Raw genomic sequence first — 7,075 nt, forward strand, 5'->3', positions numbered from 1 at the left:
AAAACAGGCTAATTTTGGATCATGTCAGCTGCTCCACTGAGCTTCTGCGCTGGAATGCAGCTGTTCCTCCTTGTACCTGCGCTGGAAGTCAAGATTAATGAAGGCTACCTGCGCTGGGTGAGATTGGCCAAGTGGCACAGTCATTCTGCAAGGTGTCAATTGCCCAGGAAGCTTCTAAACTGACACTTGGTTCATGAGATTCGCCCTGTGATGAGTAAGAGGTACTTGATCACCATGTGTAAGCAAGGATCTCCAAGTGGACTCAAGAACTGAAGATTAACTGAAGAGGGAGAGGACACAAGGTAGCTTCATGTCAGTCTCAAGCTGACTCATCCTCTCTTCTTCTCTCCTATATATAGAACTCTTCTATGAGGTCTAAGGAGGCTGGAATTTTGTGTAAAGCAAGGAGGTGCTGTTGGTTTATAGTTAGAGCTATTGGGTGATTGTTTTACTAGAGGTGAAGAGGAGAGTTCTTGCTGCTGGGGAGGTGCTGCTGGATTGGAGCCATCATTGGTTGTAACCTTCTCAGAACCCTGTTACTTTTATCAATAAAGTTTTGCATGTTCTCCTATATACTTGTATTGCATTGATGTATTGTATTTACATGTATATTTGATTCACTCTAATCCATGCATCAGTTATGAGTACATGTATCTTGTAGTTTCCTCTCTTGTTTTGTGCAGGATCTGTGTGTAGCTGGACCGGCAAAGAGAGCAAGGAGCTGAGAACAAGAGACAAAGAGAGAGGATAAGGATCGACTAAGCGAAAGACACCAGGTTGGTTAATCCCTTCTTCCTTCTCTCTGTACTTTCATAAAGGAAAATATCAAAGCTTTACTTTCAGTTGTTGCTAAAGACTGTCACCTTTAGAGTAGGGATAGGGTCATCCGTGTCGGATACTTTTCCCCACAACAAACTGGCGACTCCGCTGGGGAGCCTAGTATCTTGTTGGTGTTTGTAGTATTTTGCTATTCATTTCTTGAAGAAAAGAGTACCAAATCGAAAAGCTTTTGACTATATCAAAAGCGAAGTAGAGGGACTGCTACTCTTGCTCATTTGCTGAGCAAATTCAAGATTTGAAGAGATTATCTACAAAAGACTCTTTACTCTTTGTGATAGCTTTTCATCCTCTTGATCATCCCTTAGCCTGTACTTGACCTATAGCTTTTTATTTCAGCAAAAACAGTGCATTTTTGAGCTTTTTATGACCCGGAAAACTTTGTAGATGCAACTCTCGTGTGTCAGAGCAGGCTGTCCACAGGCAGTCTGCATTACAGCGCAGGTACTCCCTTCGGGAACTACGCTGAGAGTCAAACTGACAGACCAGAGCCTGCGCTGGTCCAGTTAGCCATTGCCTTGCTCAGTTTTCCCATTGTGTCTTGGCCCTGTTTTCACTGATTTTTTGCTGATTGCTTGCTGGTCATTGTACTTACTGTAAACCATTCTCCTTGACATTATTCCGCCTCAGTTGTGTGATGAAACTGTGAATGTTCTTTCAGTATTTCTTGTTTCAGTTACAGTTTCCCATCGTGAAAAGCGAACCTAGTAGCTGTGGCCTCTTAGATCCTGAACTGTAAAAGTGTCTTTGTGATCTTATGAGCTAGTTTTATTACTGTTCATGGCTGTTTGAGTTTGTTTGCTCTTCATCTTATGGTTTGAATCTATACATTTCCTATGTTTAAACAAGTCGATCATAAGGTGTCTTTTTGATTATTGGACAAGCTTGTTTATTTCTACTTGAAATTAGATTCAAAATTATACAACAGTTTCCTTTCTGTCTTACATCAACATTAAGGATAACGAAAAGAAATACATGAATTGTGCATTTTGCATTTGACTGTGTGCTTGACGATTTAGGAAAATGTGCATTTTAGTGTGTGTTCTATGATCTGTGGAAAAAGTTGTGTCTTTCTTTTCCCTCAGTAGATTAAGGTTTTCAAAGTTGAAAGATTGAAAAGATTTGCTTCTCATCTTAGATTGCATATAGGAAGTTGTATATATACATCTCGTGGCGAACCTGAAAGGCAAACTGTTAAGCAAGATCAACATTAAAATAAACCAAATTTACATAACAACGCTTTGTAATATAACGCAAACATCTAGAGGTCTAGGTAGAGACGTGTTCCGGCGTCGTTAAACATAGTGACTGTCGATCTCTACGAAGGTGGGTGATTCCTCCTGAGAGTCGGTGGCACTAACACGGACTTGTGCTCCCGCGTACCGTTGCGTATATTGGGAGACCCCTATAGGCTTTTATCCTTTATCCTTAGGAAACCGTGTCGGCCGCCCTACTGATCGCGATGCAGTGAACACAGCATTCACGAAGATCGACCACCCGTACCGTAAAACGTATTCTGTGGTTTCACGAAAGGTTTAGCACACCCTCTGCCTAGATCTCCAGAGCAGTTTCTTTTGGCCTTTTTCAAACTCTATAACCGAAAAAGTCCAACCGAGCATTTGTCACTTCGGGCTCGTTAATACATCGAAGGCGACTAGAGTCATCTTTAGCTTTTTCTCGACTCTTAAAACATGAAAAAGCAAGTTTGTGTCTAAAAGCGTCGTTAATAAAATTTATTTTAAGCGGAACATAATCACCTGTTATTCCCACGTTGATCTTTCAGTTGAAAAGTATGGAGCCCACCAACCAAGGAAGTAACCTTGGCGGAAGTCCAAATCCCTTCTCCTCTTGGGGAGATGTTGGTGCGCCTCATATGGCTACATTGTCACTTCCAGGATTGACAATCGGCCTCCCTGTATGGCTCTTTTCAACTAATGTAGTCCAGATCGCCACTAATCCTGAGCAGTCGAATCAACAGTCAGAACAATCTAGAACTACCCACCAGCCTTCCACTTCTTATGATACTTCCTCTGATCCTTCATCTTCGCAAGGTAGAGCCGGCAAAAGTCAGCCTCCCAAGGAGAAGAAGGAAAAGAAGAAGAGAGAAAAGAAGCAGAAGGAGCCTCTGGCGAAGGCGACTGGGGGCAAGCAGAAGGAAGCTGACAAAAACCCACACACTGCACCGACCGGGCCTAAATCGCCATGTGTCATTTGCAAAGGGATCCATTTCCATCGTGATTGTCCTTGTATTCCCTGGATACTAAGGGACTGGTCCCCAAGATTGCACGATCCGGTAGCATCAATCTCTGGTTGTCATGTTGATTGCATTCCGTCAACTAGCGAGAGTGAAGGACGAAGAAGGGGACCAAGATCACCCTGTCTATTGTGTGAAGGCAATCATGCCATCCACAAATGTCCATTCTTAGATGAGGCAAAGAGAGTTTTGGAAGATCGCCCGGTTTCACCGTTGCAACTTCCTCCTGGATACCGAAAACTCGCGCCTAATCCCTCGATAGTTGAAAATCCAGTTGAACCACTCAAATGGTCAGCTGAAGTGTCGGTCATTGAGAATGAACCTACTGAATCTAGACCAGACGAAAGTCTAAAGGTCGAAACGGCAGTTGACCCGGTTCTTCCTTCAGAGGTTCCATCGTCCAATGACTCCGTCATTGAAGATCCGTCTTCAAATGACACTGTCGCCGAAGAGGCATCTTCATGCGACACCCTCACTGAAGAGAATAAGGATGACACCATCCAGGTTCTTTTCATCAGCACCGACTCCGATGAGCGTCAGGGCAATGTTCCCATTCCTTTATCGCAGGAAGGAACATCATCAGAGTCATATCCGGCCGTATATTCGGTCCCACCACCAAGCAACCTGGTTGTATCCTTTGATTGGAATCAACTAGGCAGACCCCGGTTACCAGCCAGTATACCATTCAGAATCATTGTCCAGATCTATAGAATGATTATGGCTGGTACTATCATTGATGAAGGGGTGTCTGTGAGTATCCTTTCCTCTATTGCTTGGAAAGCACTGGGTTCCCCAGCGCTTTTACCTGAGTTGAGAAATCTCTCAGGTTTTGATAAAGGAACCAGTCGAACATTAGGGATCCTCCCCAATGTACCTGTTACATTGAAAGGGAAGACCGTCAGGATGAACGTGTTGGTCGTCCAAGGACCCTTGGATTATAACCTACTCCTCGGACGCGACTATATTTATTGCATGGGAGCGATAGTCTCCTCACTCTTTAGAGTAATGTGTTTTCCACACGAAGGAAGGATGGTCAAGCTCGTAGACCAACTTTCATTTCCGGGATCTCGCATCGCAAATAGTCAAATACCAATCCTAAATGGTCTGTTCACTCAAGATACACCTCCGCCCCCAGTCCTCCTTCCTGATGAATGCGAGTGATTCGGAAAGAAAGACTAGGACCCAGGGGGCATGCACCCTGGTCTGCTTCGGGTAGAAGAAACCCCGGGTATAAGGAAGAATTTCCGCAGAAGAACATGACTAGTCCGTACCCCGTCCGTGGAAGGAAGTGGGGTTGTTCTGGAATAGTGATCTTTTGTTAAAGTTATGTGTTTGACAAGAGTCATTCACCTTTGTCTAAAAAAGTGGGCAATGCCCAAGTAGGAATTCCCTTATCGTGACGAATAGTGACCATCTTTCATTCAAGCCTCACCCATCGAAACATATGTTTTGAAGGATAAGCAGGGGCAGCCTACGAAGAAGGAGACCATATTGTTGTGACAGAGGGTAACCATCTTTGGACAACCCAATGATAGACACCACCGAAGAAAGAGATTGATTTGCGGCAGCGAATAGAACCCTCTTCGGATAATAAGAAAGAGGCAAGCCTCCCTCAACAATACCAATGTTTTGTCTTTGAGTAGTGTTCTTCTATTGTCACAAATAGCTGTTTTTTAAAAGTGGGCCGACGGGAAGCCTGAGTACTGCATAAGACCCCTTAAAATAACGAGAAGACAAGTATCGTTAACATTAGATTAGCAAGATGACAAATAACTGTGAACACCCAAAGAAAAGCAGAGGTAGGGGAGAGGAGGGGCAGCTTCGAAATTCTATCCTATACCTGGGGGCATGCAAACTTTTGAAATGCAAGCAAGGGACGACTATTTATTTTTTAAATTTTTAGGTCCTCCCTTTAAACCTGTAGGTCTAACCCGTTAAACTCGTAGGATTAGCCGTTTCCGACCTTGCATGAAGAAAGCTTATGGGGCAAAAGTAAAATTTGCCAAAATTGGAGCATAGCTTTATGAGATAAAGCTCCTTAAAAAATAGTTATCTCATAGGAGGCGTTCTTATTATGACTGGTATATCGAGCAGTTTTAGCATATAGTTCATGCTCGTTAAAAAATAAACGCAAAATTCGAGCAGTTTTATGACTGAATTTATGCTCGTTAAAAAATACAAAAGTGTGAGCAAAAGTTTCCCCCAGAGTTCAAGCTCATGGAAAAAATGAACCGGTAAATAACCTTTTGAGATTGTAAATTCATCAGCCATAAGAACCTTGATCGTGTTTTCATCCATCACCTTCACTGTTCATTTGGCCGATCATTCACTTCCATTTGTGTGTTTACCTCTTTTGAGAAATAGCTGCGAAGAGTGATTTCACCTAGCCATCCTTGTGACACTGCCGTGATTGGAAAATTCGAACCTGTACCTGGAATCTGCTGCTATCCCTGTTTATCACTCGTTCCTCAAAAGACGAGTCTTCTTTGAGCTCTTTTCACTGACTCGTAAAATATGAAAAGTTTGCCGAGTTTTGGCCTTCCAGCTCGTTAAATGACCGGAACGCTATCCCTCCTCTAAATTTTAATCTTTTTGGACCTGAGGGATTATTGCACAAAAGGATCGAGCGCTTGTCTTGTTCGGCTCGTTAAAAGTACCGAACAGCCATCCCTTCTGTATTGTTTTATACTTTTTCGGACTTAAGGGATTAGCTGACGAAAAAGGAATTATGGAGTTAACTTTCTGTACCTTTTTAGACTCTCTAAAAATGAAAAGGACCGAGTTTTCCTTGTCGTTAGACTCGTTAAAATGATTAAATAGCGACAAACTTGTCTTTAGATGAGAACGAGTTTCCCTATCGCTAGGCTCGTTAAATCATAGCGATGGGCTTGCCCGAAGGGCAGGTTATAGAACAAGCATATGTTATCCTCCTCAAGCTTGACAAAAATAAAGAGGTACTAGTCAGAAATGACTGGGGAAAAATTGGGAGAACATCAAAGTTTAATGGTAGCAAGTCACTCTTGAACATGACACTTTTCCTCCGTACCACATCGGGTTGGGTTGTTTCATTCACCGGTCTCATCACCATGGTCCTCGCCAAACCATCCACATTTGGGGTAATGCTACCGATCCATCGCATCAGTGTCGTTATATGTTCAAGAGGGGTCATTCTGAAAGTGTCAACCGTGTCCCATCCACTGCCATACATTATCCTTCATCCATTCATGATCGCCACCCTGAATCATATGTCACAGTTTGTTTTCACCTCCACTAAAGTCATTAGCTCCGTTCCGTGTCATTGATGTGGGATTCATTAAGGCCCTCCTTTGACGGATCGCTTCTTGTCGACTTCAGCTCATTATCCAAGAAGTTGATCTAGGAACACCCCCATTAGTACTTTGAAGCTTGCATGCCTCAATGGCAAGTTTCTCACTTCCGGCGACAGGTATACATCAATGACCTTCGACCAGAAGATTTTGCGTGGCGTTCGACGCCAAGTCCTTTATTCACGCCACGTGAATTGCACTACAGTACCTTGAGGGTCATCGTCATTATTGGTGATTCCTCTCGCGCTTGTTAACGGTTTTCATTATTGACCGGTAATCAAGCGATGTCTTTCCATGTTCGACTTCAGCGAAATTCTCACATGGATCGACTTGTACTTAGAGTGAAGATCGAACGAGTTTGAAGACCCCGGATCTAGTTTCATCCATCCGGGCTGCGATATATATTCAGGAAATATAAAAGCATTTGCCATGTACATCATTGCAGCAGATGATCATCCTATTCAAAGGATGATAATTTCAGCAGAAAATTATCAGTCTACCTTCAGACGATCGTCTGTCATATGTACCAAAATGTATTTATAAAAACTGAGCATGGGAATGCCCGCCTCAGCTAGATCATGAAAATAGAATGAAAAATAATGTATTGTATTGTATTGTATTACAGGGCGCCTCCTCAGCACTGGAATGAACTTCGGAC

Source organism: Pinus tabuliformis, chromosome 2_2 (genome assembly GCF_031772625.1).
Source record: "Pinus tabuliformis cultivar Carrire ecotype Pingquan chromosome 2_2, CPIR1, whole genome shotgun sequence".
Taxonomy (NCBI): domain Eukaryota; kingdom Viridiplantae; phylum Streptophyta; class Pinopsida; order Pinales; family Pinaceae; genus Pinus; species Pinus tabuliformis.